Below are 27,510 nucleotides of genomic sequence, written 5' to 3'. Positions count from 1 at the left end.
TTCAAACCTAGTTTTTTGGGCTTCAGTGCTCAAACTTTGACACAAACTCAAACACATCCTCCTGGCATTAGAAGTGCTGCTCAATGGGCTGGAGTAAGGAATCTGTGTCAGTGACAGGGATGTGGTGAATGGGCAGAGCTTGGGTAGGACACCAGTGACGAAGGGGATAACATGGGTAACTCATACAGTGTTAGGCACAGAACAGTGATTTGCATTTCTTTAGAGAAAAGCCTTACTCAGCAATAGATGGAGTTAGCTCCAGCTGGTGTCCATTCACACTTTCCTTCCACGCACAATGGAAGAACTCAAATAACTCACTAGGTCTACCTAGGGACTACAAAACAATCTTCATCAATAGTGCAGCCTATCAGTGTATTCCAGAGAAGAAAGCATAGCTACGTCTTGAACAGGCAAAAAATTGATATATTCATTCATTAAACAAAATTTACTAAGAAATCTGTATATAACAATAATGTACTACAGCTAGAAGAAAAGATTGTGAAGGTTTTGACCATAATGATAAATGTTTGAGGAGACAATGAAGTTTAATCTGATTTCAACATTATACAATGTATACATGTATTGAAGCATCACAAGATACCCAATTAACATATGTAATATTTATGTTTTGGGTTTTTTTGTTTTTTTTGTTTTTTTCCGGTACCAGGAATCAAACTCACGACCTTGCACTTGCCAGGCAGTCACTGTGCAGTTGAGCTAAATCCCCTGCCCCCGTAATATTTATGTTTTATGTATCAGTTTAAAATTTTTTTAAACTTACTGAAAGTCTCCTAAATCAGAATATTACTTCTTCTAATAGAATTCAAAATGATTTTAAAGGATTGAAGCTGAGAAGGGAAATTAGGTAGAAGTTTCTGCTTGAGTTTAAGGAGGACTGGAGACTCAGAGATGGATATTAAAACTTCTCTTCCACCTTGATGCCTGGAGACACAAAGGACAAGACAGGGTCAGAGGTCTCTGCCTGCTTCAAGAGCTGGCCTGGAGGGGAGAGTGAAACTAATAAAGACTTGCTTAGAGTACTCAGGTAGTCAGAGGAAGCAGATAAATAAGGAATTTATGTAGTGCCACTGTAGGAAGTATCTCAGCTCTTTGGTTGTACCTATCCTCAGTGTTATTAGCTCCCTTCAGCACCTCACCCTTGCCCACCTTGACATGGCTGTGTCACACAGCTCAAGAAAATCCTCTTAAAAATTCTCATCATGAAGAGAGATGAGCCAGTATGGCATGGAAGTGCCAGCCTGTAATCCCAGCATTCTGGGGAGCCAAGGCAGGAGTATTGTAAATTCTAGCCCAGCTCCTGGACAATATAGCAATTTAGTGAGACCCTGTCTCAAAATAAAAAATAAAAAAGAACTGGGCATGTAGCGCAGTGTGAAGGACCTAGGCTCCCTATCCAGTGCCATGGCTGGATGTGGTGGTGCATGCCTGCCATCCCAGTACTCAAGATATTGAGGCAGGAGGATTGCTGTGAGTTCAAAGCCAGCCTGGGTTACAAAGTGAGTTCAAAGTCAGCATGAGCAGCATAGTAAAACCCTGTCTCAACAAGATAAAGAAAGAAAAAGAAAGGAAAGAAAAGAAAAAAAAGGAAAGGAAAGGAAAGGAAAGGAAAGGAAAGGAAAGGAAAGGAAAGGAAAGGAAAGGAAAGGAAAGGAAAGGAAAGGAAAGGAAAGGAAATCCAGCACCATGAAGAGAGAAACAGAGAGGGAGATTGGGAGAGGGAATCCGGAGAGAGAGAGAGGCCAACAGTCTGTTGGCTGTGCTGCAGCATCAGCAGAAAGATAAGCTCTTTTTCCCAGCATCTCACCTATACTCTGCTGTACAGGTTAAGCTGCAGCTCTTCTCAACCCAGAGCTCCCAGATCCATCTAAACAATGACTGGGCCTGTCCAGAACGGCTCCTGACGGCAGCCTGGCTCCTGCGTGTGAAGCACCACGCATGCGCACGAACCCCTGGCCATACCAGCCTGTGGGTTCCAAACTAGTCGCGGGCTTGCCCGAGCAGTGCGACCGCCTCTCTGAGTGAACCAACTGGGGGTTCCTGTCCAGGCCATGCTGTCACCTGCCGGAGAGCAGGCCTTGTGCTCTCTTCTAAGCCAAGGTGGGAGGCACCTGAGAGGACCACACAGCTGCTGCGGAACCCCAGCTCTGCCTGGCTGAAACAGTAAGCTAGCAATTGCTTCAGTCTGGAAAGAATGGGAATCGGACGCACACCATTCCAAGATTTGGCCAATTACAGCCAAATGTAAGGCATGGGGGATCGGGAAGGTGTTATGGTTTCTATTTAAATGTCCCCCAAGAGCCTCTGTGAGCATGGCTGTGTTTTTGGAAAGTGATTGAATTATGGGACTGGTAGCTGACTTCCTCTTAGGAGGCAAGGTTTGGGTGGAAGAGGTGGTCACTGGGGGCGTGGCCCAGGAGGGTTTGTTTCCTGTTCTGCCTTAGCTCTCTGCTTTCTGGCTACTAGGAGGTGAGCATCTTTTCCTCCACCTCACCCCTGTGCCATGCCGTCCTGTCCTGCAGCCAGCTGACTGTGGACTGAAACGTCTACAAATTGTGAGCCAAAATAAGCCTGTCCTCCTGTAAATTGTACTTGTCTAGTATTGTGTCTCAGTGAGAACAGTGCCTAAGGTAGGAGAGCACTTTATTTGCACCCAATGTCACATCATGCCCAGGTCAGGGTGTTTGAGAGCCACAGAGGAGGGATAAGAGGTCTGCTGTTTGAGCATACTGCGCATGTCACCAACTAAAGTGAGGCTGCCCACTTGAATTTAACTAGTGGACATTATGAGAGCAATGTGTGTGTGTGCACAGACTTTTACAATGCTAGCTCACCAGTCAAGGTAGTGCTTTGTTTCCTTGGACAGTCATTTGCTCCTGTCATTTGAGAATAATGACAGAGTTTGGGCTATGCCTTTCCAAGATAGGGAGAAGGAACAGTGTATAGAGGGGCCTAAGATGGGTGCTAATTACCTTTTGTGCACCAAAACTTTGCCAGATGCTTTATATTAATTACTATATATCACCCTCCCAAAGAGGCCCCTGAAAGATGATTAATTATTCCCATTTGTAGATGAGAAAACTGTGGTTGAGAGACCTAACTCTGCTTACTCAGGATCACAGAGCTAATGAGAATATTCAACACCAAGTTCAGGTCTCCTGGATTTCTAACTGGCTACACCAAGAGGTGTTTTACCCCGTATGTGCCTAGACACATGCACATACACACGCACACATGCACACACACACAGGGACACATGAAGGCACCCATGCGGAGGCCAAACCACAGGCAGAAGTCTGTGCAGTTTGTGCATTCACACCTGGTTAGGGGCACATTCTTTCCAGACTGGTTCAGGTTTTTCTTTTTCTAATTTTATTTCTTTTTATTGTGGTTGATTAGTTAATTGTGTAGTACGCAATGTTTACATTCATTATGGGAAGTTGTTACACGTCCACACAGGTCTTCATTTCTTTTCACCCCAGTCCTCCCTCCCTCCCCTCATCCTTGAACCCCCTTCCTTCTTATCATTATTGCTGTCGTGTTTGCAGCACAGTGTTTGTTTTCCTTAGAGTTGGTGCAGATACTTGGCTGGATGTGGTGGTGCATGCCTGCAATCCCAGTACTCAAGATATTGAGGCAGGAGGATCGTATCCCAGTTCCATTTTTATCCCCTACTCTTGCCCTCCTTACCCCTCCCCGCTCCCAGTGTCTCTTGATCCCCTTCCCCTTAGGCATTGACTCATCTCCCTACTTCCTATTATCAATTGTCTATCATTTATTGTGCTTTTTAGTTTTACTCTTGGTTTCCCATATAAAAGAAACCATGTGATATTTAAGCTTAATATTATGGTGTCAAGTGCACCCAGTTTCCTACAAATGACTCAAGTTTATCCTTCTTTATGACAGAGTAGCACTCCATTGTGTGTAAATACCACATTTTCTTTATTCATTCACTGCTGCTGGGCATACAGGCCACTTTCAATATTTAGCTATTATGAATTGCACTGCAATAAACATGGGTGTGCACATGTCAGTGTGCTATGATGCCTTTCATTTTCAGGAAGATACCTAGAAGAGGAATAGCTGGGTCAAATGGAATTTTTAGTACAGTGTTTTGAGGAATCTCCACACTGGTTTACACAGCAGCTGGCCCAGATTCTTCATTCCTCAAGTTCCTCATATGAGTAAGAGGTTCTGCTTAGTTTAGCCACTACCAGAAAAAGAAGGAAAAAGTGAGCAAAACAGCCACTGCATTTGCTTAGGCCTGTTCCCTGCCAACTGAGAGAGGAACTGGCCAGGGGCTCCCAGATGCCCTTCCACATCTACCAGCAGCCACCCAGAGACTTTCGCAAGGCTGGGGTTTCCCTTCACCAGCATCCTGTGCTCCGAATCTGTCCTCAGTGCACTTACACTTGACCTTCTGAGTGTGGTCACTGAGCCAACGTGAGAAGGCTTAGGCTGAATGCAAGAAGAACATTAAACCTTCAGACATGTTAGCCCTCCAGTCCTGGCACTCAAGGAGCTCGGTATGCATTTATTGACTGACTGCCTAACCTATGAGGAGCAGGAGAAGCTCTGGTAGCAAAGGCACTTCTGTGGGGGAAGATGCCTGATATCCCTCAGGCCTGCTACCACTCAGAAGAAAACAATTGCTGCTGCTTTAGCCTCGTGCACATGTTTCCCTGAAGGTGAGAAGAAGCCTTGGCTCAGCAGCCTGCTTGGCTTTCTTACTTTCTGGTTCCAACGGGTGTCCCACCTGGTAAATTCCACCTACCCACATGGCACCACTACCCGAAGCTGGACCACAGACGCCAGTCTGCTCACTGCTCCTCTCCCTCTCATCCTCAGATTGCTGGGTCCCTATCTTGCATCATCTCCTGCTCCTACCATTTGGTTACACTTCATGTCTCCTTGTGGCTTCATGGATACAGCTTACTGTTCACATCTGACCCTGGTTTGGCATCGTTTGTAGCATCTGTTGACAATCTCCTAAGCCAGACCTAACCCCTCAAAATCTCTTTCCCTGTTCCCAATTAGAGTCCCATTTCTCCATTTCTCCAAACATGTTGCAGGACAAGGGATGAGTCTACCCTTCTGCCTATCTACACACACAACACAGACACACACACACACACACACACACACACACACACACACACACACACAGACAGACAGGGTGATAATGGGGAGAAAGCAAGAGTTCTCCCTGCAACGCCATTGCAAAGTGGATACACACACTCCCATTCCTTAGCAGCTGTACTCTGTTGCACCACCTCCTATTTAAATGTCAGTACAATTTGCCCTTATAAAAATACAGCTCCCTCACTTTCCTTCACCAGGGACTGCATCTGTAACCAAGGTAACAAGATCCAGGTGCAGCAGTACAACCTCGTTTCCATAGGATGTGGAGCACAGAGGGGGCAAAGGGAAGGAGAGGTGCTGAGATGCTCCCAGAAGCCTGGGGTCTGTCTGGGTTCACATCTAACCTCAGTCCTGCTGATGAAGGACTAGGAACATTCACATATTTGGAGAGTAAAGTGACCCTGGAGCAGTAGGAACATTTTTCTACCTAGTGTCAAAGCTTCTGTTCCATCTAGTTAGTTTAGCTGAAAGAAATGGTGGTTATAGGAACAAAACCATTAAAGCCATTGGTTGACTTAGTCAAAGCCAGATGTCTCTATGGGAAGCAACCTCTATGTGCTTGAGTTTGCCTTTTCAACTGAGTGCAATAAAACTTCTCCCTCTGTCTCTCTTTTTCCTTCTCTCTTTCTCTCTCAGTTCCCTCCTTCTCTGTCCCTCTCCCTTCTCCTCTCCCCTCCCCGACTCTGTCTCCCTGTATCTCTCTGTATCTCTCTCTGTCTTTCTCTCTCTCTCCCTCTCTCTCTGCTCCCCCACAAGATAAGAAAGGAAAGAGAGAGAAGATACTGATAAACTTCCTTCCAGCTGGGGTGGAAACTTCCTTCTTTGGTCCCCAGACACAGGGATGCTTGTAATTTACAAACCACATATCTAATAACTGTGTCAGCCATGCCCTGGTGCACATATGCTAGTATCTGCATCTTTATGTAGGTGCACATCCTTGCTTGGCTGTGTGTGCATGCATGTGTTTAACCACTTGCCCAAGTTTCGGTAACTGTTGGAGATAAGCACACTCAAAGTTTATGGCTTCAAGGGCTCCTATTCATTATACCATGTTGTTCCAAGACCAGAATTTCAAGGACTGAGAAGAAGTGATAAATAAGCAATAAATTTCAATGCAATTTGAGTGGCATTGAAGACACAAGCTGGGAAGAATAACTATGAAATTACTTGTGCTGAGGCCTACTCTGAGCTGCACCAGACCCTCTCTGTGGATCCAGGGCCAGCCCACTTTGGCCCTATAAGGCTGTTTGGCTAAATATAGGTGTCTTCTTCCTCCAAGCACAAAGGGAGCTCACTGACTACTGCGAATCCTGGGTGACTTCCGGAGGGCTGCACACCTTCTTGGGGACAGAGCATGAGTGAAAGCAGAGAGTATGAAGAAGAATTCTCCAGACCCAGCCTACATGCCCAGACAGACACTTTTGCTTTGAGTGGCGGGACCCCCTGCTCTCCACTTTGGTATCTGCTGTTTTTCTGTGACACGGTGTTATCACAGATCGCCCCCTCTTAATTTTTTTACTTTCAACTTCACCCCAGCTATACTGAACACTTTGACCTCCACCACTTCAGATTCTAACTCTGTTACTGACCTATAATAGGAGTCGCCACTCTGCAGGAACTGAGACCTAATCACTCCTGCATTTGGACAGTTCCTTCTACATCAACTCAGTCCTGTCCAGGGCTCAGCCCCTCGCACCTGCTGTGGCCTGCTGCATCTGATTCATCATGACACTTCAATCACAGGATGTTAAATGGGACCTTTTTTGATTCAGCAGTTTAGCTGTGTCTTTCAATTTGAGAGTAATGAAGTAGAGAGAGATCCTTACCAACTAAAGCCAAGCAAGGGGCCAACGAAGGAACTCCTTTAGGGTTTGTATGATTTTTAAAAAGTAAGCATTTTCTTTTAAGATAATTATTAATTATCACAGAATTGTAAGAAATAATATATATCAACAATAATATTTGGAAACATTAATAGCTTCATTTTGTACAATGAATGGAATAAGTAGACAGAAAACAGAAGAATTGATCAACACTATAGGCCAGTGGTGGCAAACCTATGGCATATGTGTTGCTTTTCTTTTCAGATAAAATATATCAATGTATGAATTATGTTTTCTAAACTAAAACCTCAGTATTCAGGTATAATTGCAGTGTTGGCACTTTGCAGTAAATAAATGAGTTTTGGGTTGTGGTTTAAGTGCTCATCTTGAAAATGTCTTGAAATGTCACTGCTATAGACCAATTAAACCTAATAGATGTCTATAAAGCCCTCCCCACAATCATAGCAGGATACACATTCTTCTCAAGTTCGTGTGGAATAGTCTGAATGCTATGGTTTATATTTAGATGTCTCCCCAAAGCCTCAAGGGCTCATAGATGGGGCTTTTTGGAGGTGATTGGATCATGATTGTATGATACTCATCCCTGGATCAATCCATTTATGGATTTATAGCTGGGTGTGACATTGGGAGGTGAAGTGTGGTGGGAGGAGGTAGATTACTGTGGGAGTGGCCGAGGAGGCTCTATCTTGCTTCTCCTTCCTTGCTTCCTGCCCATCATGCCATGGGCTGTTTCTCCTCTGCTATCCCCTGTGCCATGCCTTGGAACCAGCTGACTATGGACTGAAATGTCTACAGACTGTGAAACAAGATAAACCTTTTGTCCTTTAACTTGTGTTGAGTATTTTGTCCCAGCAATGAGAAAGTAACTAAGATAGTAGACTATATCAATGATGGCTAACCTTTTAGAGAATGAGGGCCCAAACTGCAACCCAAAACCCACTTACTTATCTCAAAATACCAACACTACAATTAAACCTGAATACTTAGGTTTTAGTTTAGTTTAAAAAAAACAGCTGTTATCCAATGCTCAGCTACTTGGACAGTTTGGTTGTGAGGGCTCTGCGTACCCCCTGTGACACATGTGCCATGGTTCACCACCGCTGAGCTAGATGGTAAATGAAAAAAAAGTGTGGATAAATTTAAAAGAATTGAAATAATAAAAAATTTTCTATAAACACAATGGAGTGAACTTAAAAATCAATACATAAAGAAATTTGGGAATTCACAATTATATGGAAATTATATAAGGCACTCATATAACCAATAAACTGAAAAGGAAGTCAAAAAGTAAATTAGAAAATGCTTTGAGATAAATAAAAATAAAAAATATGCCATACCAAAAGTTGTGGGATTCAGCAAAACCATTGCCTAGAGGAAATTTTATATCTGTAATTGTATTTATTCTAAAATAAGAAAAATCTCAAATCAATAAACTAAAGTTTTACCTCAGGAAACTAGAAAAGTTAATTAAACATAAAGTAGAAGAAACAAAAAATAAAGATTAGAGCAGAAGTAAATAAAATGGAATACAAAACCTTAGAGAAAACCAACAACACCAAAAATTGATTCCTCAAAAAATCTGCAAAATTTATGCACTTTTAGCTAGAATAAATGTGTGAGAAAGAGCTAAAGAAATGAAAGACAACATATTACTATCAATCTTAGAGAAATAAAAGGATTATAAGGTAATACTATGGAAAAATGTATACTAATAAATTAGATAACCTAGTGAAATGAATAAATTTACAAGAAAAGCATACTACTAAAATTGATTTAAAAAGAAATAAAAAGTCTGAATATACCTATAACTAGTAAAGTTTCTGAACTGGCAATTTTAAAAAAAGTCCCATGAAGAAAAGTACAAGATTGGATGGTTTTACTGGTGAATCTTCCCAAAACTTGAAAGGATGACAAAGACCAGTCCTTCACAAACTCTTCCAGAAAGTAAATGAAAAGAAAAAAACTTTACATCTTATCATAATAGATGAGAACTACCTTGATGCCAAAACCAGGCAAATATATTACAAGCTAAAATCTATCAATAGATACATTTTGTGAATACAGATGCAAAAATCCTCAAGGAAACATTACTAAATTGAATACAAAAGCACAGTTAAAAGGTTATACGCAGGACTGATCCTCAATTTACACTGTTGGGTAGCATACAAATCCAGTCTTTTTAATAAGAAATCTTATTAACAGATGTGAGTAAAATAAAACCTACAGATTTTCTCTATAGGCATGCAAAAGGCATTTGAGAAAGCTGAATACTCTTCCATGATCAAAAAATACACTCAACAAGCTAGAAATAGAAAGAAACTTCAATTTAGTAAAGGTCATATATGAAAAATTCATAGTTAACATCCTACACAAATGTAAAAGACTGAAAATCCTACCCTTAAGATAAATAACAAGGAAATCTTTTGCTCTTGTAATTTCTTCCAGCATTGTATTAGTGGTTTGAGATGGGGGGAGGCTATTTTGGAAAAGAAGTAAAATTATCTCTATCCTTGCATGGCATAGGTACATTCTTACACATAGGAAATCTTAAGCAAGCTGAAAAAATAGATTTATTAAACATATTCAGCAAGAGTACAGAACAAAAGTTACATATACAAAAATCAACTGTTTCTAGAAATTAACAATCCAAAACTGAAATTAAGCAAACAATTCCATCTATAATGGCATGAAAAAGAGTAAAATACTGAGGGATAAATTTGTCAAAAGAAGTGCAAAAATTTTAAAATAAAATTCCTATCAAAACCCTAGCTCCCTTTTTTCAGAAGTTGATATGTTAATCCTAAAATTCATATGGACATATAAGGGACCCAGAATAGCAAAAATATCTTGAAAAGAAAAAGTTGGAAGACTAACATTTCCTGAGATCAAAATTTAATCCAAATCAACAGTAATAAGTATTATTTAATACTAGCAAAAGAGTAGATATCTAAATCAGTGAAAAAAACTGAGAGCCCTTAATAATTCCATAGATTTATGGTTAACTGGTTTTGATCAACTGTGTCATGGCCATTGAATAGGGAAGTAATCAGTGGTCTTCCCAAAAATATAATGCTTAGACAATTGAATTGCCACATGTGAAACAATGTCTTTTGCTATACATTCAATACAAATGAATTAAAGATCTAAATGTAAGAGTTAAATCTATACTCAAGGAAATAGAGCAGTACACATTTGTGGCCTCTGAATAGTGTAAGGTATCTTGGATAAGAGAGCAAAAGCAAAATCAACCAAAGAGAAAATAATTGGATTTCACCAAAATAAATAGCTTCTGGGCATCAAAGAACACTATCAAGAAAGTGAAAAAACAATTCATGGTATTAAAGTGATCATTTACAAATCTATCTGATAAATGTCTAACATCCAGAACGTACAAATAACACAACTTAAAGATTAAAAAACAATGCAATTAAAAATGGGCAAAAATAATTGAACAAACACCTCTCCAAAAAAAGATACACAAGTTTGCAATGAGCCCATGAAGCCACACTTAACAGCACAGGACGTGCAAACAACCACAGAGAGATACTACTTCACCTCACTGGAAGGGGTGGAATCAAAATGAAAGGCATCCGGAAGTGCTGGTGAGGGCGTGGCAGAAGTGGAACACTTGTCTATCACTGTACCAACATAAAGCAGTGCAGTTTCTTTAGCAAACAGTTTTGCAGTTCCTTAAAAATATAAACAGACAGTAACCTTATAATCCAGCAATTTGACTTCTAGGTATATATCCCTTTCCCAAATGAAAACCTATGTCCATACAAAAACTCATATATGATGCTCACAGCAGCACTATTCACTATTCAGCACTATTCATCATAGCCAAAAGGTGGAAACAAATATCCATCGACTGACATATGGATAAACAAATGTTGTATATCTCTGCCACACCATGTTATTTATCCAGAGTACTAATGCATCCTGCAAGGATGAACCTTGAAAACATTATGCTCAATCAAAAAAGGCGTGGGCAGAGGGAGTAACTGCTAATAAGCCCAGGTGTCTTTTGGAAGGATGAAAACATTCTAGAGTTAGGTAGCGGTGATGGTTGCATAACCTTATGGATATGCTAAAAAGCACTGAATTGTACTCATTAAAGGATGAATGTGATAGTAAGTGAAACTAATCTCAATAACAAAAAATAACCTCAATCTAATCACAAGAAGATGTTAGAGAAACACAACCTGAGGAATATTTCAGTTTTGAAAGTAGACAAAGCAGTCTTCAAAAATGCCAATGTTATAAAATTATGCAAGAATGTTTAGATTAAAGTATAATAAAGAAGCATAACAACTACAGGGATTATCTGATCTATACTGGTACCTACACTAGAGGGAAAATACTAAAGTACACTAGTAGAGCAACAGCTAGATTGGAATAGGGATGATGGATTAAATCAAGTAATGATACCAGTGCAGTATGCGCTGGAATGATCCTGAAAATCCTCTGTAGAGCTGAAATTATGTATTTCAAAATAAAAAGTTAAAAACCCTCACACCCCTCCCCCTTTGACCCTTCCCTCTTTCTAACGATAGTCTACCTCTAAGGGCAGGAACCATGGGACATAAATATGATCAAAATATTATATGCACATTGAATCCTCCCTAAAACATATGGACCTGGGTGAGAGCGTGGCACAGGAAGGGTGTTGGTTGAGGCATGATTAAAGTATGCTGTTTGCATGAACAAATCTGCCAGAATGAAGCCTTATTAATTTGAATAATGAAATATGCTCTATAAAAATAATTTTAGAAAAGGTAAAAAACCAAGAGTAAATACAGGGAGATCTGAGGCACTACTTCTGAGATGACCAAAGGATACTTTGGGACAAACGGATGGCATGAGAAGGGTGAGATGGGGAGACTCAAGTTTTTGAAAGAATCCTGAGCAAGTGCTGAGCTGACAGAATGCAAGCACCCCACAACATGTTCTGCCTCCAGGGACCAACGGACGTCACAAGAGCATGAGGTGTGCATATTGAAGTTCAAAACATGTTTCCAGACATTTCTGCATCCAGCCTGTACAATGTGATTGAAGCAAAATTGAGCTGATTGAACTTTGTTTAAATTCATAACCAACAACCTCTTGGAGGTATTACAGCTGCTGCATTCCTGCAATCACACTTGCCCCCTCCTTTCCCTTCTTCCCTCCCTTCCTTCCTGTTTTCTCCTTCACTTCAAAGCTCCACCACCTTGTTAACTCCTGGACGATCCTTTATATCCAGTATTGTTAAGGGTTAGCTCTGTGGTGACGAATTCTGAATTCAGATCTCCAGCCCACAACTTTGAACTCCATTTTTCAGACTGAAGAACTCCAAAATCAAATTCCTGTTTCCACCAACCCTAAAGGAACCCTGATTCTTCAGGTTTTCCCATTCTAGTAAATGGCAGATCCATCCATCCAGTTGCTGGTGGAGTCAGCTGGGGTCCTGTTTTTACTTTCCATATCAAGTACTAACCATTAAGACTCCGGACAATGATTATTCCTTACCTTCCTCCAACCACCTCCTCTCAGCCACCACACCCTGCACCTCAATTGCTACAACAAAATTTGTGTCCCTACTTCCAACCTTGACATCTGCAATCTGTTCACCCTATGAGACCACCCATCCTCACCCTGCCACCCTCCTTCTCTGCCTCAGTGTCCTCTGCCGTCCACTTCAGTCCTGCAGCCACACTGGGCTTCTCTCTTAGACTCTGCTCCTCCCCCATTTCTCCATGGCTCATTCTTGCTGGCCCCCAATCTCCTCGCAAATGTGACTTCACCAGCACATCCTCACTGACCGTCCTGTGTAAAACTTCGAACCCCTTCCCATCCCCCCTTACTCCCCCTCCTGCTTTACTCCCCTCCAGAGTCTCTACCATTTTCAGATATGTTGGCTTTAATATAATTTGCCTCATCTTTCCTAAACAAAAGTTCTAAGAAGGCATGGAGGGACTGGGGATGTAGCTCAGTGGCACCAGCACCTAGCTAGCAAGGGCAAGGTCCTGAGTTCGACTCCCAGTATCAAAAAAAAAAAAAACAACATGGAAATTATCACCCAGACCAGTACCTAAAACAAATTAAAAGCACAGTGAATGTTTGTGGAGTGAATGATGATCCCTTCTCCAGGCCCAAATCCAGGAGGACACAGAGGCAGTCGGAACCCACAGGAGGATATGGAGCAATGCTAATGAAGAGGAAAGTAACAGACAGGGTCCCCACCCCAGTGCTGACCAGTAAAGACAATCAGCGCTGAGCAGGGGCAAGAGAAGCTTGGAATTGCACCTGAAGGGAAGTCACAATTGAAACTGATCTCACCTTTTCCTACCTGCTGGCAGACTATTCCAGTACCTGAAATGCACCTGAAAAGCTACAGCACCAGGCTTAGATGGGCTCCTGTGAGGTAGAAGGGAGAGCAGGCAGACGGGGTTGGAGGCTTGGTTCAGCCAGTTTAGTTAGTACACCCTTAGGTAAGCTGCGCTTCCTCACTGCTGACGTGAGAGACCATGAGCAGGACAGAAGCCAGGTGAGGGCCTGAGCTGTCACTTCCCTGGGACATAGACATGTCAGCAGAGTCCGCAGAGACAGGTGACCTCCGGGCAAAGCCAGGGTTTGTCAACCAAGGTTAGGGTCTTTTGAGCCTCCATGGGAAGCAGAGAGATCCCGGGGCTCTGTTCAAAGCCTCATGGCCTTGAAAGTGCTCTAGAAAGGGGCAGCTTTCTTCTGCGGGCACAGCACTCCCTGAACAGTATGGAGAAGGGATGGTGCAAGGAAGGGTGTGGCCACAGGACCCGCAGGGTGCAGGACACTCAGCTGGTGTTGCATGACCGTGGAGGGAGAGCAGTTGGGTGGTGACCGGAGCAAGGGGGCTTCAGCTAAATGCCACCTATTGGGTTCTGCCTTCTTCATCCAGCACCCACAGCACACATCCCCCCAGCCCCAAGGAGCTCATGCTGACATCTGTGCCCTGGGCACAGAAGCAGGCCATGTAGAATAGGAGCAACCGAAGGCTGCACAAATACCCCACACCCTCCTCCCAGCCACCTTAATCAGTCACCCCATACCGTACAAGAAGGGGAACAGTAAAGCTGGTCCCTGTATACCTCTGCTTCCAACCTGTATGCTCCATAACATCCGCCAGAAAATAAATTTTTTTCTGAGTATTGTGTTTTTAAAAGCTCCTAGAGGCAAGAATACACAGAGGTCACACCCCAGTACTTATGATATCCGAAAGGAGCGACCCGCTCTTGTGTGCTGTGGGTGCACACGTTCACTACTTGTGCCAAGACGCCAGGCCATACTCTGAGCCTTATCTTTATTAAAACATTTCATTCTCATAGTATTTCTGGGAAGGAACAGAGTGGATAAGCACCTTGCCTCAAGTTAAACAGCTAAAAAGTGGAAAATCTGGGTTTCAGTCTCCAGAAGTCTGGATCTTGAATCAATGTCCTTAAATCAACTTAAGACACAGAGGCAAAAGCCTAATTATGTGCCCTTTCCTTTTTCCTTCTAAAAAGAAGTGACTCCAGTTGTACTCAGTTTTATGTTCTTGCCTATGTGGGCTTTTGGGACTTTTGGCCTCTCCCCATTTCAGGCCTTGTTTGCTCACCTGTGTGGTTCTGGCCAAGGAAATAGGACCTGATTCCCTGTATCACCTACTGCAAGATCCGTCTCCACTGAGCCTGCCCAGAGTCAGTGCAGAGGACTCTCGTTTCCCTGCTTCTCTATTCAGGACTCCTGGGGGCTTTGTACTGTGTCTAAGGCCTTCTTGAAACTCTGCAAAAATGTGAGAGTGGAAGAGAGGAAACTGCAGGCTCAGCCTTGAAATTTGATTCCTGGGATCCCTGGGGCTAGGAGTTACATAACAATTCCCAGAGATTTTTTAGGTTTGGACCCTCAGTAACACCATTGCTCCCTTTACTCCTGTAGCCCTGGTCATAGGAACATGGCCAGTCATTACGAATAGCGTGAATGGTACCTCTGACTTAATAAGCCACATCCCTGGTCACTGTCCAGTCTGTTTATGGCTTTGTCCACCACCATCAGCAATGCACTGGCTCTGCCATGCCTGGTCTTAACATTGTCATTTTAAAAGCCTGAATTGCTGACTATGCAGGCTGCAGTGGTTGCTTCTGAATGACTTTCTACAGAAGCTGGAAAAGAGTGCTCACATGTTTATTGCACAGCTAGAGCCCTGTGGAAATTAAGGAAGACTGCAATGGCTCACAGGAGTATAAGCAGAGCATATTAAAAACAATAAAAACACCCCCATAAACTCCTCCTTGACAAGAGGAAGGGGGCTCGGTAGCTTCTAAAGAGCTTCCCAGAGCAGCTGCCCCAGAATTTGTAGGCAAGCAAATCATCTTCACTTGAGAACTCAAGTAGTGACCTCCAGAGACAACATGGGAGACCTGAGCCATCCTCTGTCTGCCCTACTGTCAACCAAAATATAATATACACTGTGGATGGAGAAAGATTCCTCCTTGTGGAGGTGATGGATATGTTTAGAGCATAGACTGCACACAAGGTTTTGAGGTAGGAGGTTTACGACTGGGACAAATGGACAATCAACTAGGCAGAATGCATCAAGACTCATAAAAATACACTGTTAGATATTTTCTACAAAAAATAATTTATAAAGAGCAACTAGGATGAGGGAAAAGAGAAAAGAAAGAAGGGGAATTTATGTATGTATCTACAGGATAGCTAACATAGTTGTACTAGTGAGTTCTATCACTTTACTGAAAGGAACAGTTAATGATTAATTATTTGATCAATCTTGCATGTCTCTATTTGTTTTCCTGAGAAACCACTTTGAAGATATCAATACGTAATACAACAACCATTGTTAATTTTGTACCTCTTTGTCTGTAATTCAGTATTGCTTATATTGTTCTTATGCTATTTTGCAATTGGATGTCTGTTACTATGTTTTTCTTCTTTTATTTTTAAGATAAATTAAAAAAATAATTTAAAGGGGGATACACAGAATACTGAACTCAAAATGCCAGCACGTTTAGGCTGAGCCCTGTGGACCAATCACAAAACTCCTATTTCAATCCCTTATTTGAGTCTGGCACTATTTGCATGACCAATTAGAAGATGCTCTTTCCAAACCTTCTTTTGCATGTGAGCATAACCAATTAAAAGACACTCTTCCTGACCCTTCATTTACATCTGGAGGAAAGCTGGCCAAGGTTTTTAATAGGACAGTTTAAATGTGGAGTGAGGCCAAGAGAGGTTTTGAGAGGCCAGCTGTCTAAATGCCTTATTTGGGTGAGGTGAAGGACAACCCAGAAACTTTGGATATTAAAGACCCCTTCCCTTCATCCTCCAGGCCACTGTAAGCTTTTTGTGGGTTGCTCTCACCCTGTACAGTGTACCTCTGTTATGATTTGTGTCTAGATGTCCCACAAAGCCCCATGTGGTCATATGTGGGGCTTTTCCAGAGGAGGCTGGATCTAGAGTGTGTGATGGTTGGTTCAAGGGTGTGTGATTACTAAATCAGTCCACTGACTGGTTTGGCATCCACCCTAAGCCTGGTAGCCTAGACACACTATAAAAGGGGCAGAAAGAAGCTGCTAAGGTCGTTTGGACTTGCTTGCTTCCTTCTGCCTGCCTGCTTGCTGTGGACTGTTTCTCCTCTGTGATGCCCCTCTGCCATGCCACCCTGCCTTGGAGCTAGCCGAGTATGGACTGAAGCCAGATAAACTGTGAGTCATATAAACCATTCCTCCTTTAACTTTGAGTGTCAGGTATTTTGTCTCAGCAATGAGAAAAATAACCAGGACAGCCTCTTCCTTGCTTTCAATAAATGCACACCTTCATTGCCCTTTCTGTGTATCTCTTCCAATTCTCTGAGATACCGAGGATCTGGAAAGAAACCTCATGGGACCACTCCCTCATCCAGTAACTGTTTCATTTCTTGTCTCAGCAAATTGTTTAACTCAGCAAACTGTATAATTATGTGCGGTTTTGTATAGCAACTGTACCTCAATAAAGTTACTTTTAAAAAATGTAAAGTCCATTTCCCTCCTTTGCAAAAGTCCTGGGACTTCAGGTGATCTCAGCATGCTTCATCTCTCTGATGTATCAACAGAGCCATCCTTCCAGTACTTCAGGTCCAAAAGCTTAGATTTATCCTTACTCTCACTTCCCACACTCAATCTGTTGACAAATCCTGATAGCTCACTTCAAAAACATATATCCAGAATCTGACCCTTTTGCCCACCTTCACTGGTACCACCCTAGTGCAAGGTGATGCATTGCTTCTCATCTGGGGCACTTCAGTCTCCTCTTTAACAGATCCCACTTTGTGCTCCTGCTGGCCAACCTATCTCCACATTCCATCCTCTATGAGCCAATGACATCTAAAGGCTGTGTAAGCACCTGGGTCTGAATGAGCCTCAATGAATGAGTCTACAGCATCTCCCACTGGCAGCACACACTGGCTGCTCCCACACTTGTCTCCCTGTTCTCACCTCACTACTCCCACCTGATTTTCCCCAGCAATACTGCCTCCTGCTGGCCAGTGGCTACTGACTAGTTACCCTGTATGGCCCTTTTTTTTTTTTTTTTTTTTTTTCTTCTTCTTCTTTTTGCAACAGGATTTTGCTATGCATTTCGGGCTAGCCTTGAACTCACTTTGTACCCAAGGCTGGCCTCAAACTCACAGCGATCTTCCTGCCTCAGCCTCCCAAGTGCTGGAATTACAGGCATGCACTGCCACACCGGGCTGGTCTATTCATTCTTATGCACCCGCTACTCTTTCATACCCTGAAATGATTATTAAAATGTCATTCCTCAAGAAAGCCTTCCTTACCCAACCCACTGAACTCTGATCTCCACCTCACAATTCTTACTGTCACGAGTGAGCTATGCCATTAACATAGATCCGACATGTTTTTGTCTTTCCACAATGTCAGGATTTACTGACTACACTGACAGACTTCATCAACTTCATCAGCCTTATCTGGCTGAGTGCTTGAGGTTTCACTTGATTGCCTGTGACCTAGACAATCACAGGTTCTTTTCTTCCCATATTAAGTACTAATATCTAAGCAATGGAGTCACACATCAATCACACACATTACATACTGTAATGTAGAGGTTACGAAGCAGCTAAGAAAGGGTTAACAGGGCCTGCTGTATTCAAACAGGCAGGACTGAAAATACTGCAGAGAGTCCACAGAGGTGTGAAAAGTCCCCAGATAAGATTATACACAGGCAGAGCTTGTCCAGGTGAGGGTTGGGTTAAAGCCAAGTCAGGATGGCAGGCAGATCAAGTGGCTGCGTCTAGCAGGGACTTGGAGCTGAACTCAAGTCAGGAGATATAAAGCCACAGTTTCTTGCCTGTTGACCTCATGATGTGTCCACCGTGTTCCGATGAGATGACAGGTGTCTGTGTGTCACTGTACTCCAGTGTTGGGCCTCTCCTTTTATACATCTAGCTGAGGGCTTTGCACCATTTTCTTGTTATGTCTGATGAGCTCATGGGATTGCTTTCTCTAATATATCTTTAATATCTCCTATGTTCATGTGCCCCTGATTTAATTTGGATAAGTTTGCAGGTGGCAATTTTTACTAGCATGATTAATTTATTTATTAGTTGGTGCCTTGTGATTGTGCCTTCCAGCTGGGAGCTGTTTGTTTATTGTCAAGTTTAGTGGGTGCAACAGCTGGAGGTGATCTGTTTGGGAGAACAGGTTACCAAGTCATTTGGCCTCCAATCAGCATTTGCCCCCAAAAGGGAGTGAAGTGCTGCTTTGCGAAGTGGAGTCACTTGGCCCAAAGCACAGCCTCAGAACTGCGATTCCACACACCTGGGAACAACTCTCAGCAAGGCACAGCCAGTTCCATGCAATTACCCACTCCTCCGGCAGCATTTTTATGCCCAACTTTGTGTTATTTATCTTTCTTTTTTACAATCTGCCTTTCTCTGTTATGATGCAAGCTCCTCGAAGCTAAGGAATTCTGTTTCGATTACAGCTCTGCTCTTAGAATAACTCTCAGCACATGGGTAAGAAGGAGAAGAAATTCATGAGAAATGATAAATACTTACTGAATTAATGCATCAGTCTTTGTAATACTTAGTTCTTCATACCTAGCCATCTGTTCTTCTAACACATTCCATGAAAACCTCTTAATATTTTCCTCGAGGTTTCTGGCATCTTTGGAGATTCAAAACATTAAAAGCTTATAATTTTTCATAATCCATTTATTGACCCATGCTCTTTAGATAAAACTGATCACAGATGTCAGTTACAACCTTAAATGAAAACTGTTTTCCTTCCAAGTAGGTGGCACATTGATGTGGCATTCCTGGTGCAAAAGCAAACAGAAGCACTGAAAGAACACCCAGGATTTGGAGGCAGACTTATTTACATCGATGGGCACTGGTAGGGATCATCCCAGAATATAAGGCCCTGATTTTTGGTGGCCTAGGGTGTATATGGGATAAGAAAGCAGGAAGTACAGAGGCAGAATGGCTTGTCAATTGAGGATTGATTTATACAGTAAACATCATAGTGACCAGCTATGCATCACAGTGACCAATCATTTCTAAGAGACAGGAACAAGCAGATATAGAACGGGAACCATTACCTGGGGAACTAAGAAACTAAAATATACTGGCTGAAGAGGGGGCAGCATTTTATGTTACACTGTCTACTCCTGCAGTTCTAGAAACTTTCCTATATTCTCTTGCCCTTGGGCCTTCCCCCAAATTATTTAAATTGGTCCTGAGTTATCTTCAGCACAACTCTGGAATTTTCCAAATGTAGCAGACACATACATACATGTAGAGAAAAAATTACTGACTTAAAATGACAAGGTGTTCCCAGAAAATTCTAGCAGAGTTCAGTAGCAGGTGTTTGAGTAGCACCTGCAGCTCTGAACCCAGTTTTTAAGTTTCTTTGTACCTTATCCACAGCCCGTGAAAGAGTACATAAAATTTCACAATAATTGCTCGTAATGTTCAAAACTGTTCACCACCCAAATGAGGAGCAAGTAGGACAATCACCCAACTTAAAAATGTAATTATACAATTAAAATTTTATTAATATGTCCTAATTTCCATTCCCCAGTTGTCCTGTATCATCTTATCATATGGTACTAATCTCCTTTCTCTTAGTTTTTGTTACCAGAGGAAATGCCAAGATATATGCAGTAAAGATATATCCAATTGTCATTTCCCATGAGGCCCTTGGCTGTCACCTGTCACTGAGCATCCCCAACCCTTGCCATGTTTTATTGTGCTGCATTAACCAGAGACTTGTTGTGCCAGTGGAAGGAAAAATGTCCTCAGGCAGTGTTATTCCAACACATCCTCTCCCTTAATGTAAAGGTGTTTGAGTACTGTGTTATAAGGTGTTTACACAGAATTTCCCTAGAGAAATCAGAAGAGCCATAGATATGGGTGACTCTTGCTTGCTTTCTTTTCTCCTTTTCTTCTCTCTCTCTCTCTTTTGTTTCTTTCTTTTTTCTTCCTCTCTCCTTTTCTTTGCTCCTCTCTATTCTTCATAATTGATAATTTTGCATATTTATGTAACAGTGTAATATTTTGATCTAAGTTTACATTGTAGATAGATTCAATCAAGCTAATTAGCATATTCATCAGCTCTGTAACTTAACATTTTTTTGTGATGAGAATGTTAAAAAGCAATTCTTTCAGCAATTTTGGAAAGCATAATACATTACAACTAACCTTGGTCACCATGTAGTATAATAGTGCACACCACAACCTATTCCTCTCATCTGAGGTTTCCCTTTGATTCGTACATTCCCCTTTCTCATCTGTCACTGCACCCAGCCTCTGGTAGTCACTTTCTACTCACTGTTCTGTGAGATGGACTTTATATAATTTCAGACACAAGTGAGATTCTACAGTATTTGTCTTCTGTGTCTGGCTTGTTTCACTGAGCTTAATGTCCAATTGCTTCTATTATAGGAAATGCAGTAATCAAATTGCACTTTTTCAGAAATGTAAATCATGATATCTGGAACCCTTTTAAAGTAATTACAAAATGACTTTTTAAGAGCTTATTGTTATGGTTTGTGTCTCTATGTGCCCCCAAAGCCTCATGCAGTAATAGAGATTTTTTGGAGGCAACTAAACCTTGAGTGTGTGACTGGTTCATAGTGCAATGCTGGTGTTAAGGTTGCTGGGATTAAGGGTGGGTGATAGCTGGATCAGTCCACTGATTGGGTTGGCAATGCCCTAATATTGGTACACTGGATACAATATAAGAGATAGGAGGCTTGTCTCAAACTCTCTCCATTGTTGCTTTTGCTGTCTTCCATGGCCATGAGCTGTTGGCTCTCTACCATGTGCCACCCTGCCTTGGAGCCAGCAAATTATGGGCTGAAATCTCTACAAATTGTGAACTAAGTAAACCTTTCTCCCTTTAACTTTGGGTGTCGGGTATTTTCTCTCAGTAACAAGAGAAAAGTAACTAACACACTTAATATTTGGTTAAAAGTTGCTCATATCTTACTTAAGTTCAGAATGATCCTCAGTAGATGATGTCAGACATGAAAGGCAATGAGGAAAAAGACCTCATTTACTGACACTCCTTGTTCCTTGATGCTTTTAGTACCTAAATCACTGTCTTCATTCTCACATCACCTGTATCATAACTTTTAGGGTAGCTGATCTAAACAATCTGTCCTCTTGAGTCTGACATCCCTCACTCCAATAATCTTACCTTCCATAACATGTCAACCCTCTGCCCTTTGGAGCTTATTACCACCAGTAACTGTTTTAACTGAGCAATCTCCATTTCTTACATCTTCTCTTTATCTAATCTTCACCTTCCATCCTTTCCCATATCTGAATTTTGATATTGCCTTTCCTACCATTCTCTGATGCTACTGGGACCTGGACTCTTTGACCCTTCCCCTTTGTCATTGTCCATCATGGCCTTCATGTCCTCACTTCCTTCCTTGCCCACCTGAGAGCCTTGCTGCTGCACGTTTATCTGAAACGCTTGTAAATACCCTTTGTCTCCTGACACCGCTCCCATCCCACTGAACTCACTGGGAGAAAACAGCTTGATACCCATAGATTTTCTGTCTCACATGACCACTCCAGGACTCAACCAGGTATCGCAACATGTAATCTTGGACTAAATGTAAGCCACTGCCATTTTTAAAAGTAAAGTTTTATTGGAAGGCAGTTACATTTGTTCCTTTCTGTATCATCTATGGCTACTTTCATGCAACAGTGGCAGTGCTGAACAGGGGGACAGCAACAACTGTCCTACAAAGCTGAAAATAATTTACCTGGCTATTTATAGAAGAAATATGTGAAACCCAGAGCTAAAAAAACCTACAACCATTCTTAACTTGTCTTATTCTTGGTTTGTGCCCTCTAAACTTGAGGCAGCACCCAACTTTTCCAGTCATATAACTACTTCATTCCCTAATAAGATTCTGCTCTCACTCTTCCCTAATGACATCAAGTCAAAGAAAGAAAATATATAATCAAATAAAAATAATCTCACCTTATGAGAGATTACATCACAGGTCTCCCTCCATCTCCAAGCATGAATATTGCCTGTCTTTTAAAAGAAAAACACAGCGCTTTGTTTGACCACTCATCCTCTTCCAGCTCTTTCCCATTTCTCAGTCTTCCTTCACAGAAAATTTCCACACTCAGAACATTCACTTTTTCCCTTCCATTCTCTGCCTGCCACTCAGCCAAGATGGCTTTGATCAAAATCACCCAAGACAGCACACTGCTAAACCCAGGTGTGAATGCCTGGTCCTCATTTCTGGGGCTTCTCAGAGCTTAGGCTAGGCCTGACTGCACAGTGCTTCTGAAAGGCTTTCCTGGTTCCCAGGACTCCACATGTGCCTGTTGCTTCTCAGGTCCTCCGCAGTCTCCTCACTCACTATCACTTCTCTAAGTGGAAATGAACTCCAGAGCTTTGTCTTTGGCTTCTCATTTTCTCTTTTCTCTCTATTCCCTCCCTTCCTAGGTGTACTCATCCAATCTCATTGGCATAGTACTACCTCTAGGGTGCTGACTCACCAACCTGTAACTCCAGACTTAATTTCCACCTCAGCCAGATATGTAACTGTCCACTTAGATGTCAAAGAACACGCTGAACTCAGCCTAACCAAACAGTAACCTCCACACTCACCCCAAACCCAATGTTGTCTTTTTGTAAAGAAATCTGACTTCCACTCAGTTGTTGAGGCCAAAGAGTGAATGACTGCCCTTGTTTCCTTTTTCATTTTTGCAGTTCATTCACCCCATGTGTATATCGTATCAGTCCAACCTCTGAGCATAGCAGAAATCATGTCACTGCTTACCATCACCACTGCTGTGCCCTGGATGAAGCCACTGGCACCTTTTATCTGGGCCAACACAAGAGACTTCTGCTTCTAAACTCGTTCCTCCACAGTCCATTGTCAGACACAGCCAGACTGACATCCCCAAATCCTAAGCCAGACAATACCAGAATGCACCACCCTCAGGCTGAAACCCCTAGGACGTTCTCACTGCTGCTTGAGAAAAAGCAAACTCTCACCATGACATTGCATCCCCTCCATCTCTCCAAAATGCTTCTTCTCCTTGCTTCTTTGTTCATTGTCCCCTACCCTGTGGCATTTCTCTACCCTCCCAAAATGTCAAATTCTCCCCATTCTCTGGGGAATTCTTCTCAGCTAAGTTCTCAGATGGCTCTTTGCTTCTCAATGTCAGCCTTCTGGGACACCCCGGTGATTGCCAGGGTCGATGTATTTAATTTTAGACTCACTTGTATGTTTAATGTTCCACTAAATTAGTCATAGTTCCTTAAAAATAGGGAACAGATTATTCCTCTACCATCTGGCCCACATCTAATGCAGTACCTGAAAGAGAATGATTTCTCAATAAAGATTTGTTGTATCACTGACAGCTTAAATGATTAAATAAAATGTAGTGTTTGTAGTTTAGCACCTAATACTAGGGAAGTTACAGCTTAAAAGATTATTTTATATTCAAATGATGATTGAGTTCTGTAATTTCTTTGGCCCATTGATAGATATATTGAAGCCTTAAAAAAAGCAAAGAATCATACTCTCAGGTAATTAAGACCTAGAAAGAAAATGACATATTTAAAGTGAGATTTACCCTGCATCCAAGCTCATCCATCCCAAGCAGGTGCAGGCCCTCACACATTTGGATGTATTTACCATCCCAGAAAACTGAGGTTCCCCACTGAATCACAGTAATAGTTCATGAGGTGCCAGTTCCTTAAGCAAATAGACTGGATAATTATTGATTTACTGAACACTTTTTATTCCCAAGACTGTGTGCTTCCCTAACCCAGTACTCTACATATTACTTTATTCTCTTACTTCCAAAAGTAAAATTATGTTTTTAGGAATCATAGTTAGCAGGCTTAGAAGGTCTCACCACATCCCATTTCCATGTTACTAGAGCCACAATTTCCCCAGAGACAAGGGAAGCAGCTGCTACCCACAGCTTCTTCTTCCCAGAATAATCTAAGCAGGCTCACAAGATGAAGAAGCCCTGAGTGGTTCTGACATATCTCGTTTGCCCTGAGAGCACCAAAGCCTGAGCTTCTCTATCCCAGAGAATAAGAGTGCCCCGATCCTCCCACTTTGTGGAATTGGTCCCAGGGCTTCAGCAGCACTGCTTAGGCTTAATACACTCTAGTTGGTCTATAGTATCACTTGCATTGTCAAAGGCATTGGTGTGCATGCACGCACACGCACGCACACTCATGTGATGCTTTTCTCTGCCATCTCTCTAATTAGAAGAGACCTGGACCACAACAAAGATAAATGCCACTCATTGCCCTGAGGTAACTGGGGCAAAACAAGCCAATAACTGAGCTGTCTCCATGACCAAAATTTTCAATACCTTTAGTACAAAATATGCTTATTTTCCTAGGTTTCCCCAACATCATCTCACGCTTAAAAATGGGAATAAAAATTCATTCATGAGAGTTAGGTCAGAGATCTGAAACCAAAGCTTTGGAGAGCATTTCAGAACTTCTCTCCTGCACACTCTCCCTTTTTTCCAAAACTGGTCATGTCAGTGTCTGTAACATAGCTCTTCCTGTAGTGTAATTTTACCCCTTGTCCTATCAAAAAATGAGGTCTATGATCCCTCTCCTTGCATAAGGGAAGCCCTCGTGATGGCCTCCACAAATTAAATGTGGTGAAAGTGACACAGCAATAGGCAAGGTCATCCACGGCCCTGCAGCTCTGTCTGGTTCTCTAGAGCACAGCCTTGGAGCCCAGCTGCCTTGCTGTGCAGGGACCCAAGAGTGCTATGGAGCATCCCATGAAAGATGCCTATGTAGAAAAGAACCAAAGCCCCCATCTCTTAGCCCAGCTGAGCTACCAGACAGCAACAACCTACAGGCTGCATGTGTGAGCCATCAGGGAAGTTACAAATACAATTGTGGTCCAACTCCTGCAATTAAAAGTGAATCAGCAGGAAGTCTCTCCTACCACAGAAGCCGCAGATTCATCACTTAAATAAATGACTAAGCCTGAGTATCCTTTGTTCAAAATGCTTGAGGCCAGAAGTGTCTTAGATTCCAGATTTTTTTTTTTTTTTGCAGACTTTAGAAAAGCTGTATGTAGGACCCAAGTCTAAAGTCAAAGTTCAGTTGTGCTTCATGTGCCTTACACACATGGCCCAGTGGTGATTTTATAAAATACTTTCCATGCCTGAGTTTTGTTTTGCCTGTGTTCCATCACAAAAGGTCAGCTGTGGAGTTTTCTACCTGTGCTCAAAAAGTTTCAGAATTTGGAGTATTTCAAATGTTAGATTTTTACATTGAGGATGCTTGATCTGTGTTGTTTTGCGCGGCTACACTGGGGGCCGATTTGTTACACGGTGCCTTTGACCTCTCTTCGACTCAGCATGGGGACACTTTGGACTACTTGCCTTACTCTGAGCCAGGGTGTTCTTTGTCCTTTGTCACATGGACTGAGCTCTGCTGCCTGCTCATTTCCACCCTTCCCTGCATCACCTTAGACCACAGCCAACTCCACTCTTTGCAAGACGCAACCCTCATCCACTCATGTGTACAAGACGGTTGTCAGGTTTCCATAAGAGCTTAAAATTGACACTACGCTCAGCAGAGGCTGGAAAGAAAAGGAGGCTCCAAAAGTTGAACGACTGAGTTACAAATGCAGAAACAAACTGTGACTTGGAGTCAGTCATGAGTAATGTCCTCAGGGCCAGGAGTGCATCGTAGAATCCAATGTGAATCTGAGGAGAACTGCTGGTGCAAAAGTGAGGAAATGCTTGCAAAGGTGGAAGAGGGGACAGAGCAATACTTTGTTGGTAATCAGTCCAGGAGAAGTGACCAGGAGTCTCAATTGCTATCTCTAGCAGCATTATTAAGGTCACTCTCCAAAACGTGTTACACTCAGTAACCCCATCAACAAAAGGAATGAGGTTAATCAGAAAAGGCTTGTTCTGCGTAAACCCATCTGTGTCCTAGTAATCATTCTTGCTCTGCAGATGTTCAAAGGCTGTTATCTTGTGTGTGTGTGTGTGTGTGTGTGTGTTTTCATGCATGGGCATGCATGTGTGTCTGTTTGTGTGTCAAAACAGACCCTGCTTCAAGGGTCACAACTTGACAAAGCCGTGTACAGCAAACACAATTCATATTAATCTACCATCTCTAAATTATGGGCCACAATATCAGATTTAGGTTCTGCCACTGACCAGCTATGTGACCTTGTGCTTCTGTATCTTGATTTATAAAATATAGATAATAATAATAAGAGTGATTGTTCTCAGAGTTTGGTTTTCTAAGAGTAAATAAAATAATATAATTAAAATATCAAGTACCTCTAGTGGGTGATTCATGAATTTTTAATTCCTTCCCTTTTTCCCTGGGTAAAACATGGTGAGCCTGCCCAGGGCTGCCATCCTAAGCCATTTTTCTCCACATTTTATTTAAAGCTTACCCCAGGCATGCCCTGACTTCTGGGTTTGATCCAATTAGTCACTTCTAGCCTATAGCTTTAGGGCTCCCAACACCATGCTAAACACATTCATCAGAAATTCTCTCCTATTCTTCCTGGTAGCTACAATCTCATTTTATTCCCAAACACAATGGCATTTTCCTCCTTGACCATGTCTACAGCAACGAGCTCTGCATCAAACTGCTCAGAGCACAGCTCAGCAAAGCCAGCCCACCCAGAGTCAGGGCCTGATTCAACTTGATGCGGTGACTCTCCTAAGGAGAGTCGAATGGCAAGGCCTTCTGAGAACCTGTTCCAGGGAAAGCACAGTGGGAAAACGAATGAGTTAATCCTCCAGTGGCTCCTGATTTTCCAACTTTAAAGCATAGCAAAGCTGAAAATAGCCCATTTCTCACATTTTCACATTGGTCTCCCCCTTTAAACTAGATCTTTTCCATAAAAGTCACATCTTTAGGGACATTTATTGTAGGTGAGTCAGGGAACAGCCTGAGGAAATCTTGATCCTCTCTGTCTCCTGAGTTCTACGGTTGATTCTGTAGGT

This window comes from Chinchilla lanigera, unplaced genomic scaffold (genome assembly GCF_000276665.1).
Source record: "Chinchilla lanigera isolate Chin_1 unplaced genomic scaffold, ChiLan1.0 scaffold00109, whole genome shotgun sequence".
Taxonomy (NCBI): Eukaryota; Metazoa; Chordata; class Mammalia; order Rodentia; family Chinchillidae; genus Chinchilla; species Chinchilla lanigera.
This window is presented reverse-complemented; position numbering follows the sequence as displayed.